The following is a 13,879-nucleotide window of genomic DNA, read 5'->3' as shown; positions in this document are numbered from 1 at the left end:
CACCAGATACTCACTCCCTCATCCAAGATACTCACTCCCTCACCCCAGATACTCACTCCCTCACTCCAGGATTTTCTCGAGACGATCCAGGACTGTTTCCTAAGTCAACATATAACCAAACCCACACGGGGTAATAATATACTGGATTTAGTTCTGACGAACAGAGAAAACCTCATTAGCAATGTCGAGGTAGGGAACGAACTTGCAAACAGCGATCACAAAGAAATTCGAATCCAGTTAGATTTTCAGGGCAGACGTAAGGAAAATTCCACTAAAGTACCAGATTTCAGAAGGGCAAACTTTGACAGTTTAAAGAGGCAGCTGAGAGAGGGTGGCGCCGTCGCGAACCCGATTGTGATGACACCTACCTGATAACGAGATCTGAGATTGCCGAGTTCCACGACAATTTAAATAGTGAGTTACTTAATGCACAAAGGCAGAACATACCATACAAAAAACTCAGATCAGACAACAATGACCCTAAATGGATAAATAATTATTTAAAGAACATCATTGGCCAAAGGAAGGCTATCGGTAGAAGGATAAATCATTGCGAAATTTACCTCCAGGATTAGTATAAGGTATTGGCGAGTAGGGTTAAAACCGAGATAAGGAAAGCCAAGAGGAACAATGAGGTAAGGATAGTAAGGGAGGCGAAGACAAACCCCAAAGGATTCTGTACTCAAATGTATCAAACTAAAACACGAGAAAAGATTGGACCATTACGGTCAGACTTAGCCCACTGATAACGACGGAGAAATGAGCAATAATTTGAATAAATATTTTTCAACAGTTTTCACCACCGAAAATTTAAACATGATACCCGAGGCACCGACTCTATTCAGAGATAGTGAAGAAAACAAATTAAGCGAGATAGTAGTGACTAGTAACGATGCTAGTAAGCAAATAGACAAACTAAAGCCCACAAGTCACCTGTCCCGATGAGATATTTCAAGGAGTATTAAAGGAATGTAAGTGAAGAGCTTAGTATGCCCTTAGCAAAGTTGTTTAACATGTCCTTAAAAAATAGGTGTAGTGTACCAGAATCCTGGAGGATAGCGAATGTAATACCGATTTTCAAGAAGGGAGATAGATCACTATCCGCTAACTACCGTCCAATCAGTCTAACATCAATTGTAGGCAAATTACTGAAAGCAATCATTTCAAACTCTATTCGAAATCACCTGGAGAAGCACAAGTTGATCAATGATTCCCAACATGGCTTCACAAGCGGGCGTTCATGTCTAAATAATCTATTAACATTCTTTTCATCTGTTTTCGAATCAGTGAACGAGGGGCACGACTATGATGTGGTATATCTCGACTCTAGCAAAGCCTTCGACAGAGTCCCCACGAAAGACTAATAAGAAAAGTTGAGGCTCATGGCATTAAAGGTGATATTCTAAAATGGATTAGGGCGTGGTTACAGGACAGGAAACAGCTTAGTGAGCATTAACGCACTAAGTCCCATTGGAGCAACGCCACAAGTGGAGTTCCCAAGGCCAGTACTTGGACCATTATTGTATATTATATACATAAACGACATAGATATCGGCATTGACAGCAACATAAGTAAATTTGCTGATGACACTAAAATAGGACTGTTATCAAATCTGACGAGGACTCGGCAAAACTACAGGAAGATCTAAACAAATTTTTCGAATGGTCTGAAAAATGGCAGATGAAATTCAATGTCGACAAATGTAAAGTACTCAGTATAGGAGATGTAAACAGGGAACCAGATACCAGATGAACAACGATGCCATAGAGAAATCCGACTGCTAGAGAGATTTAGGAGTAATGATAAGTAGGAACCTTAAGCCAAGTAAACAATGTGTTTTTGCTCGTAACAAGGCTAATAAAGTACTTGGGTTCATTCAAAGGAGTGTTAGTTACAAGACTAGCGAGGTCATCCTAAAACTGTATTCGCTCTTGTGAGACCACACACCTGGATTACGAGTTCAGTTCTTGGTCACCGTGATACAGAATGGATATAGAACTTGGAAAGAATTCAGAGGAGAATGACAAGACTAACCGCATTGGGAACCCTTGAGTATAGAGACAGTTAAAGCATCTTAATTTGCACCTCGAGAGACGTAGAGCGAGGGGCGACCTGATAGAGGTGTATAAGTGGGAAGGCAGGGCTAAACAAAGGGGACATTACAAAGGTACCTGCAAATTCATCTAACCAGGAGCGAACCTGCAACAGCCTGGTTTTAAATTAGACAAATTTAGATTTAGGCGTGCACAGGAAAACACTTGTTTGGAAACAGAGTAGTGATGAATGGAACAAGTTACCAAATATCATCATTAACTAATACGCTTGAATTGCTTCAAACATAGGTTGATGCTTATATGAGCAATAGGGGTTGGTGTAAACGACTGCCCAGTATGGCCAATAGGCCCGCTGTAGTTTCCTCCATTCTTATGTTCTTATGTTCTTATGTACTCACTCCCTCACACCAGATACCCCTCACCCCGATACTCACTCCCTCACCCAAGATGTTTACTCCCACCCCAGATACATCACCTCACCCCAGACACTTCATCCCAGATGCTCACTCCCTCACCCCAGATACTCACTCCCTCACCCAGATACTCATTCCCTTATCCCAGATACTCATTCCTTACCCAGATACTCACCACTCACCCCAGATACTCACGCACTCACCCCAGATACTCACTCCCTCACACCAGATACTCACCCCTCACTCCAGATACTCATTAATTCACCACAGATACACTCCGTCACCCCAAATACTCACTCCCTCACACCAGATACTCACTCCCTCACCCAGATACTCACTCCTCACCCAAGATGCTTACTCCTCACCCCAGATACTCACTCTCATCTCGATACTCACCCCTCACCCAGGTACTCACTCCTCACCCCAGATACTCACCTCACCCCAGATACTCACTCTCACTCCAGATACTCATTCCTCACCCCGATACTCACTCCCTCACCCCAGATATTCACCCCCTCACCCCAACACACACTCCGTCGCCCCAGATACTCACTCCCTCACACCAGATACTCATCCCTCACTCCAGATACTCACCTCGCCCCAGATACTACTCACCTCACCCCAGATACTCACTCCCTCACTCCAGATACTCACTCCCTCACCCCAGATATTCACCTCACCCCAACACACTCCGTCGCCCCAGATACTCACTCCCTCACACCAGATACTCACTCCTCACTCCTCGCCCAAGATACCTACCCTCACCCCAGATACTCACTCCCTCACACCAGATACTCACCTCACACCAGATACTCCACCTCACCCAGATACTCATTCCCTCACACCCGATACACAATCCGTCACCCCAGATACTCACTCTCACACCAGATACTCACTCCTCACCCAGATACTCACTCCTCACCCAAGATGTTTACTCCCACCCCAGATACTCACTCCTTCACCCCAGACACTCTTTCCTCATCCCAGATGCTACCTCACCCCAGATACTAACTCCTCACCCAGATACTCACTCCCTCATCCAAGATACTCACCTCACCCCAGATACTCACCTCACCCCAGATCACCCTTATCACAGATACTCACCCCTACTCCAGATACTCACGCCCTCACCCCAGATACTCACCTCACACCAGATACTCACCACCCAGATACTCATTCCCTCACACCAGATACACACTCCGTCAACCCCAGATACTCACCCTCACACCAGATACACTCACCCTCATCCAAGATACACACACTCCGTCACCCCAGATACTCCCTCCCCTCACCAGATACTCACCCCTCACCCAGATACTCACCCTCACCCAAGATGTTTACTCTCCACCCCAGATACTCACTCCCTCACCCCAGACACTCTTTCCTCATCCCAAATACTCACTCCCTCACCGCAGATACTCACCCATCACCCAGATACTCATTCCCTTATCCCAGATACTCATTCCTTACTCCAGATACTCACGCCCTCACCCCAGATACCACCTCACACCGATACTCACCCTCACCCAGATACTCATTCCTTCACACCAGATACACACCTGTCACCCCAAATACCTCCTCACACCAGATACTCACTCCCTCACCCAGATACTCACTCCTCACCCAAGATGCTTACCCCACCCCAGATACTCACTCCCCTCACCCCAGATACTCACCCCTCACCCCAGATACTCACCCTCACCCCAGATACTCACCTCACCCCAGATACCACCCTCACTCCAGATACTCATCCCTCACTCCAGATACTCACCTCACCCCAGATATTCACCTCCCCCAACACACACCTGCCCCAGATACTACCACCTCACACCAGATACACACCTCACTCCAGATATTCACCCCTCGCCCCAGTACTCTCACTCCAGATACTCACCCTCACCCAGATACTCACCTCACCCCAGATATTCACCCTCACCCCAACACACTCCGTCGCCCCAGATACTCACTCCTCACACCAGATACTCACTCCTCACCCAGATACTCACCTCAGCCCAAGATACTCACCCTCACCCCAGATACTCACCATTCACACCAGATACTCATTCCCTCACTCCAGATACTCACCTCACCCCAGATATTCACCCTCACCCCAACACACACCTCCGCCCCTGATACCACCTCACACCAGATACTCACCTCACTCCAGATACTCACCTCGTCCCAGATACTCACCCCTCACCCCAGATACTCACTCCTCACTCCAGATACTCACCCTCACCCCAGATATTCACTCCTCACCCCAACACACACCTGTCGCCCCAGATACTCACTCCTCACACCAGATACTCACCTCACTCCAGATACTCACTCCTCGCCCAAGATACTCACTCCTCACCCCAGATACTCACCTCACACCAGATACTCCACCCTCACCCAGATACCATCCCTCACACCCACACACTCCGTCACCCCAGATACTCACTCCCACACCAGATACTCACCTCACCCAGATACTCGCCCTCACCCAAGATGTTTACTCCCACCAGATACTCACTCCCTCACCCCAGACACTCTTTCCTCATCCCAGATGCTTACTCCTCACCCCAGATGCTCACCTCACACCAGATACACTCCCTCATCCAAGATACTCACTCCCTCACCCCAGATACCACCTCACCCAGATACTCATTCCCTTATCCCAGATACTCATTTCCTTACTCCAGATACTCACGCCCTCACCCCAGATACTCACTCCTCACACGAGATACTCACCTCACTCCAGATACTCATTCCTCACACCAGACACACACCTCCGTCAACCCCAGATACTCACTCCGTCACACCAGATACTCACTCCCTCACACCAGATACTCACCTCACCCCAGATACTCACCCATCACTCCAGATACTCATTCCCTTATCCCAGATACTCATTCCCTTACTCCAGATACTCACGCCCTCACCCCAGATACTCACTCCTCACACCAGATACTACCCTCACTCCAGATACTCATTCCTTCACACCAGATACACACTGTCACCCCAAATACTCACCTCTCACACCAGATACTCACCTCACTCCAGATACTCACTCCCTCACCCAAGATGCTTACTCTCACCCCAGATACTCACTCCCTCACCCCAGACACTCTTTCCCTCATCCCAGATGCTTACTCCCTCACCCCAGATACTCACTCCCTCACCCCAGACACTGTTTCCCTCATCCCAGATGCTTACTCTCTCACACCAAATACACACTCCCTCACACCAGATACTCACTCCCTCGCCCCAGATACTCACTCCTCAAAGACTCACCGTCAGCATAAACTTCTCCAGTAGAGATAAATGGCAAGAAGTGAATTGTAAGTGAGGCGTGTAAACTGACTGTCATTAGGGGATGCACCGCTAGGGTGTGAGTAGAGTGCCAAGTACCAGCCCTTGCTAGGGTAGGGATACAGATGCCAGTGCCATCCTCGCTAGGGTGTGGTTAGAGGTGTAGGGTCAGTGCTTGATAGGGTGAGGGTAGAGGTGTCAATGCCCGTCCTCGCTAGGGTGTAGAGGTACCAGTACTAAGCCCTGCTAGAGTGGAGCTAGAAGTGCTAAGGTGGGCCAGGAGCTGCCAATACCAGGCCTCGCTTGAGGTGCTGATCAGAGACCACGGACAGGAGTTGTCAACAAGAGGTCTCAGTGAGGGGCATCAGTCCCGACCTCATAAGAGAGGTGAGGGTGATGATGTTGGTGCCAAAATTAGTAGTTTCAAGGGGGGGATGTCTGTGGTGACACCGGGGCTGTGAGGGGCAGACTGGGTGAGGGTGTTCCTCAAATCAACATTTGAGAATATAAAGATATGACTCACTTTAATATCTCCTGCACCAATTGTATCTACACCAGTAAAGATGCTAAAATATTTTTTGTTTACATATATTATTTTCATAGACGTGTATAGCGTCTGTGAATAATTGGAGCAATAAAGCAATTAACTGGTAAAATAGTTGTAACAGAAATAGTACTTCTCACCACTGCCTCACTCACTTACACCAGCAGCTGATTAAGAACTACCGAGTAACATTGTCACCGGGACACAGAACATGTCACCAGCACTAATAATGTGTAACACTGCGCACCAGTTTTATTTTCCCAAATAATGAGAACAAACAACGATCTTGGTCAGAATATGTTGACAACTGCTAAATAATGGAAACTATAACAAATTCCATAGGTGAAATATTAATCACGTATTCATGATCAGTTTCTATATATTTATTTTCTGAATTTCTATTATCATATATCTACAATATATGAGATGAGATGATATACTGTAGATTAAAGACAAAAAAGTTTTCAGCACTTGGTCGCTAGGATGTCGCCATGTTCACAAACAAACACTGAGCCAGAAGGAAGTGTAAACAAGAGAGGCTGGTGGAGGGAAGACTTGTGTGTGTGTGTGTGTGTGTGTGTGTATGTGTGTGTGTGTGTGTGTGTGTGTGTGTGTGTGTGTGTGTGTGATCGTCCCTAAGACTGAAGGCGTCGACCACAATCTTGTGGCAGAGACACTTAAAATCATTCAGTATTTTATAATTATGCACAGTAATTATCCCCAAGGAGTGTTGAAACCATGACCAGATCTATGACAGCTTTACCATTGTGACACACACCACTGCCTCCCATCCACCATTACCAATCAACTTAGCTATCCCTCACATAATCATGGCGTCATAAAGTTCATAGACTGTGACAGTCTGAAAGGACTGCAGAGCGGCCGTGTATCTAGTCACACCCACCCCCACATGCTGGCCGCCCACGCCCTGCACCTACTGGCCACCCGAAACTACCCACAGGCCACCCACACCCACCAACTGGCCACCCACAACTCTCCGCAGGAACAGTTCCCGGTCGGCCGCCCGCGCCCTTATCGACGGCTCTCACGACCCGCTCTTTCTCACCTGACTGCGTATCATCGGCGATAAATTGGCCTTGTTAACGTTTCTATAGCTTATCGATCCGCTCCTCTCACGTCATCGTCTCTAATCGATTATGTTTATGGAGCCGGTGAACAGCACAGCGCACGCAGGTATTCAAATTCAATCACTCTCTGAACACCCGCGCGCGGGAAAATCGATGGCGCTCAGCCAATCAGGGAGTAATAGAGGGTTTGAACTGACCAATCGCCAAAGCAACTAGCCTTTTCCCGCCTGCAGTGGGTGAATGTGATTGGTTGAAGGGAGCTGTGACGTAGGGATCCCCAGGCTCACTCCGGGAGCCATTGGATAACCGACCATGAAAGCGCAGCAGTAGATTACTTTAGCTGAAACTTAGATCAAGTCAGCGTGAATGATCTGGATCTCGGTGTTGTGTGACGCATATAAATCCACCTCACAGGAAAATAAAGAGACTTCCTAACACAATGTCTTTACCTTGAAGCCACAGCTTTATATATAAGAGAAAGAATAAACATCCACACATTTAGTTACTAACGGGAAATATTTAGATAGGTTCCCGCCCTCCCATTTCAAGACGACACGCGCCACTGAACAGGTAGTGGGGAGGACACGTGTCGTATGAATAGCAAATGGCTGGAAGAAGACAAAGGGATGGAGGTGATCTTATTCAAATAATCCCAAAGTCATTGTTTCGTCATTTTTGTTCCACCTGATTTAATAGAGTTTATTCAAGGTGTTGCGTGGGTAGGGGTACGTGGGAAGGACCAGCCCTGAGCACATGTTAACCTGGGAAATACTTGACTCCTCTCTGTCCACCTCCGCCCACTTTCCACTTTTATTCAGTTGTTTGTGTAGTTAGAGAACGAGATAAATTGGTGTGGTCTAGGTAATAAAATAATTTCTGATTCCTGGGATGACGTGAGAGGGAGGGAAGGAGACAGGAAAATATGAATCAGAGACAGGTGGTGGTGGTGGTAATGGGTGGTGGTGGTAGGTGGTGGTGGTAATGGTGGTGGTGGTGGTGATGGGTAGTGGTAATGGATGGTGATGGGTGGTAATGGTAATGGGTGGTGGTGGTGATGGTGGTGGCTGAGGTGGGGGTGGTAATGGTGGTGGTGGTGAGGGTGGTGGCTGAGGTGGTGGGTGGTAATGGTAATGGGTGGTGGTGGTGATGGGTGGTAGTGGTATGGATGGTGGTATGGTAATGGTGGTGGTGAGGTGGGGGTGGTGGTGGTGGGTTGGGTGTGGTTTGGTGGTGGTGGTATGGAGTGGGTGGTGAGGGTAGTGGAATGGTGGTGATGGTAATGGGTGGTGGTGAGGTAGGGGTGGTGGGTGGTGTGGAAGGTGGGTGGTAGGTGGTGGTGAGGTGGTGGGTGGTAATGGTAATGGGTGGTGGTGATGGGTGGTAGTGGTATGGATGGTGATGGGTGGTGGTGGTAATGGTAATGGTGATGGTGGAGGGTGGTAGTGGTAGTGGGTGGTGGTGGTGGGTGGTAGTGGTAAGGGTGGTGGTGGTGGTGGTGGTGGTGGTGGGTGGTGGTGGTGGTGGTGGTGGTGGTGGGTGGTGGGTGATGGTGGTGGTGGGTGGTAGTGGTATGGGTGGTGGCTGTGGTGGTGGGGTGGTAAGGGTAGTGGTAGTGGTAATGGGTAGTGGTAGTGGTGATGGGTGGTAGGTAAGGTGGTGGTGATAGTGTTGTTTTTGTAGAGAAAGGAGGGGTGAAAGAAGATTAGAGGTGGGGGAAGGAAGTTATAGTTCGGAAATTGAAGAAATTTAGGAGGAGATAAGAGAGGAAAGGCTGACCGCCTAGCTAAGCCAATGGTGTGTTCGGATTGTGTCATGGGTTAGTTATTGTCTTTCGACACAGGCACTAGACATCCTACCCTATCCCATATATGGGTGTTTTGAGGGCCTTATTTCATATTCCGCCGACCCTACTGGCGGATGCTAGTCTAGGAGGTTGTCTATTGCCTTGGTAGATCGGGGGCGGTAATGGACCTTTTGAGATTTGGTACTTTTTGGGAACCATGTATGGTTGTTGTCGTTATCTGGGGGAGTCTTTGAAGGAGTTCTTGCTCTGATCGTTCTATCTTTTGCCAGACTCTGCTGGCCAGCGTGCAGCTGCTGGTTGATGGGTTTTATTCTCAGGTCCTGTGTATCTCGGCTGTGGTTTTGATGAAGGGTATCTTTCACCCGTGACGAATCTTAGGTTATTTTGGACCACCTGGTGGTGGTGGTGGTGGTGGTGGTGGTGGATGGTGGTGGTGGATGGTAGTGGTGGTGGTGGGATGGTGGTAGTGGATTGTGGTAATGGTCACGGGTGGTAGTGGTAATGGGTGGTAGAGATGGGTGGTAGTGGTGATGGGTGGTGGTGATGGGTGGTAGTGGTGATGGGTGGTAGTGATGATGAGTGGTAGTGGTGATGGGTATAACCGTCAAGATAGAAGAACGTAAAATATCTCGTATTTGACTGAAATTTAATAAAAATCAAACTAAAATTATGAACTTTTAATGGAGTCATCTTATACGTAACACAGTTAACAACTACGCCACAAAACTTTGCCCTAAGTCAGAAATTACACGTCATATATTTAGATCCAAAACATCACCCTTGTGCGACACCGACGCCAGAGAATAGTTCCAATAGTCAAGCTAAATATAGTCTTAATATGCTAAATACTGGACTGCATATACCAGAGACACCAGAGAACTAATATCAACATATACTGTACATAACGAACTATACAAAATCAAGTATAACTAAACCTTTCCTATTTAACCAGATATGCAAAAAAAAAAACCTAATTGAATTTTGAAATCAATACACGTAAGATTTACCGAATAAAAAAACCAATTTTTAAATTACTTACATTTTCTGTAAATAATATAACGACAAGATCATTATCATACCCGTACACTTCTCTCCGTGTTTCACAGGTGTCAGTGTGGACTGCTGAAATTTTGGTATAAAACTAAGAACGTCTCGGGACTCGGGATAAAAATTATTTTATTTAACCAACATGGCTCAGCAGTCGAGTGGATACAGCGCTCACCTCCTGTTCCAGGGGTCGGTGGTTCTATTATAGGGTGCTCTCAGTTCACCCACCTGTAAATGGGTAACTAAGTTCACAACTATTGGAAGTGATGTGGTCGAGTGCAATGCCGGCTATGCTGTCTCCCTTTGTACCGAAGGCTTGCCAGTTATTAAATTATCTTCGAAGGGTTCAGTCGAACTTAGATTGCTCGCAGTACAGATTACCTAGGTGGTGTAAGATTAACTAATTCCAATATTATAAATTAATTTTATTGGAATTAGTTAATCTTACCGCCACACCACCTCGTTAAGTACTGTACTGCTGTGTCCCTCAGGACTCATTTAGTTTAAAACTCGGGTTGAAACACGACGACCCTCTTCAAGGGAAGATATTGCTTAATAATACAGGCGTCAATATACAGTGTGTTGTATCCACACTGTCCCTACCGGGCAGTCATGTTATGAGACCCACTTTCACCCAACTAAGCTACACTCAGGCCTTCACAATATAGAGAGAAATTTTCCTAAAAGTTACGACGCTTACCGTGATAATAAACTAGTGAGTCTACCTCAACATAGACTCCTAACCTCCCTCCCCTCCTTACCTGGCTACGTTATCCCCTCACATTACCCTCCACCATACATGCCCTCTGCCACACTTCCCTATGTCACCCTCCCTCCCTACCTGCTCATATAACCCTCTTCTCCACCTGCCTACAGTACCCTCCTTCCCCATCTGCCCAGTTTACTCTCCCCTTCCCCGGCAGTTTACACTACATGAGTAATAACTGTTGCTTTTACTATCAACACGACCCAGCTTACCTAACAACACCCTGTCTCTCTGTCTTCAAGGTAGCATTGTTCTTTCTTGCCAAGCTTAACAGTAATGTCAGCTTATCTTAACAATATAAGTCTAGTTCTTTAACAAAAGTTTTTTCCTTATCTAACACACTTTCTCCTTTGGACATCAAAATAGGTCAACCTCCCTTACTTAAATGAGAGGTGGGGAGGGGGGGGGGGGGATCTTCACGGTGTTGTATACCGATACCGATTTTTTACATAAATTACGATAGTATATGCAGCCGTCTTTACCTATTTGTAGGTAATATTAGCTAAAATTAGTATAATCAGACTTTATTATTACTTGGTGGTAATGTTTGCTTTTCATTTACTGTAGTCAATGACAAGAGCAAATTTTATTAAACGTGTGTAGCAAAAACCCACCAACTCTCGCGTCGAAAACATATGTTAGAATATTTCTTCTTTAACTATTCGTATTCATATTTATCTTTTTTATATTTACCATAACCTGTATCAAATGCACAGAATGAAAATATACACATACATATTCCTGTATTTGGGTGGTAAAAGTTACCTTACTGCGCCTGCTAATGGAAGACAGAGGTGGTGTTACGGTTGTGATGTTATGCAGTAATGACAAGTGCCCCAACTCCAGCAGCCAGCCTGAACTATCACCACTGAAGGCAGACAGACGTTCTGCTGATTGTTTAAAAAAAATTATTATCTACAGTTGTGCACAGTAGGTGTAGCCTTTTGGCTGACATTTCATTTTTTTACAACTTACTATACTAATATTCCCTCCACACCTTCCCCTCACCATACACTGTACCTTCCTTCACCCACACTGCATCTTCACCTCACCTCTCACTGTATCTTCCCTTCACCACACACTGCATCTTCCCCTCACCTCTCACTGTATCTTCCCTTCACCACACACTGTATCTTCCCCTCACCTCTCACTGTATCGTCCCTCACCACACATTGTATCTTCATTACCCAGGCAGATTCTCCCCATCTTTACATAACAATACCTCCACACATTAATAAGCCTCCTTGTAATGTTGCAACCTTTAGAGTCTAGACTATTTTTAGGATATAAGTACTACCTCTGGCAATATGTTCCTCAAGAAGTGTGTGTAAAGTGTGTAGCCAGACATATGGCCACACACTCGAACACTACGTCCTCGACTGTGTGAAAATAAAACCGTTTAGGGACAGGTCCAAGCACTGTGTGTGAAATGGTACAACACTATATCTCTAATGGAAAGATAGCTCACATATTAAGATTGTATCCACTTTTTTGCACCCAGTAGCTATATCAGTTTTCATGTATAGAACCAAACCCACAATGTGCTTAAGTACCTCGTACACAAATGTGAATAACAAAGTGTGGTTAGGTATACTGCCTCACGCTCCTGTACTCACGCTGTTGCGAATAAGTTACTAACATTCAATGCCATAATGTCCGGACCAAAAGGGTTAATTATACAGACCCTTTGTGAACTCTAATCTATAATCCTTTTGCGCTACCGCTCACAGGATGAGTATGAGGCGCACAATAAACTAGCAGCTGTAAATGGCAAAATTAAAATTAAATTAATTAAGCCTCCCTGTTTGTACATTTAACCAGAAACACTTTTCCTCACCCAACAAAAACATCCATTTAACGTTCTTACCCAGCAACATCCCCCCTCCCCAACATCGAGGAATCACTCTGCCACCTAACCTGATTCTTGGCGTTAACTGCGGCGTTTCCTGGGAGGACAGTTTACCCTAGCGGCAACCAGTGCCTCGCTCGCTCTTTGAACCCCGTTTGATAGGCCCTTAAAACCTACTCGAGTTCAAATATTTACCACGTGCACGAAGCAATACTCCTCCGGCGGTCGTACAAGGAACATCATGTGTGTGGGACACGGGAGCTTGTGGCATGTTGGTTAATGTGAACGGGAGGAGAGGCCTTCGGGGTAGGGGCATGAGGCAAGGGCCACGGCCTCCTACTGTGTTATAGTGTTCAGCAGCGGACACAGACGAAGGTGGGGTACCGATCGCTATCACCGCGACACACACACACATATATATATATATATATATATATATATATATATATATATATATATATATATATATATATATATATATATATATATATATATATATATATATATATATATATATAAGGATAATCATTAAGGAAAGAAGAAAACACGAAGTTCGTGTTTTCTTCTTTCCTTGTGGTTATCAACATATACCTAGATCACGCACCTTCAGTGATTTACTTGCATATATTATATATATATATATATATATATATATATATATATATATATATATATATATATATATATATATATATATATATATATATCAAAGGTAGAGAATTGATAATTTATTAAGTTATAAAAATTGCTTGTTTTCAAGAGTGTGGAGCGCCCAGGCAATCTTTCCCCGGGTCCACTGGGCGTCAGGTGTTAGTTTCGTTATGGCTGGAGGCGGGAGGTGCGGCAGGCAGTCGTAGTACACATTGCTTAGTAGTTTACAAACTCTTTTTTGTTAATGGTTCAGTAGTCACATGATCAACAGGCGTCTAGTTAGGTCACTGACCGGGATCAAAAGAAACAAGGAAGTCACGCCACTATGAACATCTGCTTGGCTCTAACAACACAGGTACCAATATATA

Source organism: Homarus americanus, unplaced genomic scaffold, assembly GCF_018991925.1.
Source record: "Homarus americanus isolate GMGI-L3 unplaced genomic scaffold, GMGI_Hamer_2.0 scaffold34921, whole genome shotgun sequence".
Classification (NCBI taxonomy): Eukaryota; Metazoa; Arthropoda; class Malacostraca; order Decapoda; family Nephropidae; genus Homarus; species Homarus americanus.
This window is presented reverse-complemented; position numbering follows the sequence as displayed.